A 1,721-nucleotide genomic window follows, 5' to 3' on the forward strand; every position below is an offset into this window, starting at 1 on the left:
TGTGTTTCGTTGTGAAAGCGAAACTACTTTGTTTGGTCTTCCAAAAGAGGACACGACTAGAAATCAGTGGTTAAGTTGTATTTACAACACTGTTCCAGAACAGTTTAACCCAAATATCCAGATGTGTGCAGCACATTTTATGGAGGACTGTTTCCTGATCCTGGGAGAGTAGACTACAATGCCGGCTGTTCTTGACTGTAAGTACGTTTTCATATTTAAAAAATTTGCCACTGATGATTCAAATGCGAGTTTTGAGCAATGTAGAGTAGGCTTGTTGTTTGTCATTTCTCCGATCACAAATGCAGACAGTAATTATGTCCCCACTGGATGCAACAAATGCCTCGTTTATAATGGGTTTTCATGTTTTTGTCTCGTCGCTCCGGCCGGACAGGGCATCATCACAATATGGTAAGGGGCATAACATTTCCGTCACACGCTTGAGGTATTCGGCCAATCACAATGCACTGGATAGCTGGCCAATCAGAACACACCTCGCTTTTCAGACCGATGAGCTTTGTAAAAATCGACGAGTTTCAGAAAGGCGGGGCATAGAGGAGAAACAATAATGTACAGTATGTGGAAAAAGTGTTTTTTTTAACCTTAAACCGCATAAACACATTTCATTACACCAAATACACAAAATAATGTTCTTTTTAGCAACATCATATGTCCCCTTTAATGCATCCTTGCTGAATGAAAGTATTAATTTCTTAATTAACCTTTAGTAACCTAGTGTGTCACTGTTTCCACAAAAATATTAAACAGCACAACTGTTTTCAACATTGATAATCATAAGAAATGTTTTTTGAGCAGCAAATCGGTATATTAGAATGATTTCTGAAGATCATGTGACACTGAAGACTGGAGTAATTCAGCTTTGATCATATATTCAAATAGAAAACAGCTATTTTAAATGGAAATAATATTTCATAATATTACCGTTTATACTGTATTTTTGATCAAACAAAAGCAGCCTTGGTGAGCAGAAGAGACTCCTTTCAAAAACATTAAAAAAAAATCTTAACGATTCCAAACTTTTGTCTAGTCTGTGGGATGTTTTTCAGTTTTATTGTGAATAATGTCATAATGACTGATTGGCTATTATAAAACATTTTCTAACATGCATTATTCAATCAGTGTTTAAAGCTGGAACTCCCCATTTTATAATTCTAAAAAAAAGCAACATTTAAATGACAATTTTAAAGGGTAAATTTCCCATTTAGCTGCTTAACACTTCTTCATCAGAGCTGCATTAAATGCAGCAGCTATTCAATATTCAGGATTCTCGGCTTCACTCAGGTTGAGCGCTTTACAAAGGCACAAACAAACTGAGGCATTGACTTCTCAGTTTGTCCTAATTAACTTATGTAAATAGACATCGTTATCCAGTGTTTCTAAACAGCAGTCGGGATGTATGCTCGTGCAATTATCTCATTAATACAGTAGACACGGATGGCGAAGCAACAGCCTGTTAAAAGCCTGTGTGCGGTTGCCATGGAAACCAGGCTTAAGTGGCTTATTGGTCGCTCAAGTGAGCTTGAAGCGTCACACGAAGGTAAATCACTATGTGTGTGTTTATGAGCACGCAAGTGTGTGTGACGGCTGCAAAAGACACTCAAACTGCAAAAATCATCACATTAATTATTATTTAAATTTGCCAGAGTTCAATTATAGATGGCAAAAGTGTGTTTGTATGCAGATCTGCTAGAATGGCATTGTAA

The sequence above is a fragment of the Sinocyclocheilus grahami genome, unplaced genomic scaffold (genome assembly GCF_001515645.1).
Source record: "Sinocyclocheilus grahami isolate Dianchi unplaced genomic scaffold, SAMN03320097.WGS_v1.1 scaffold44.1, whole genome shotgun sequence".
Taxonomy (NCBI): domain Eukaryota; kingdom Metazoa; phylum Chordata; class Actinopteri; order Cypriniformes; family Cyprinidae; genus Sinocyclocheilus; species Sinocyclocheilus grahami.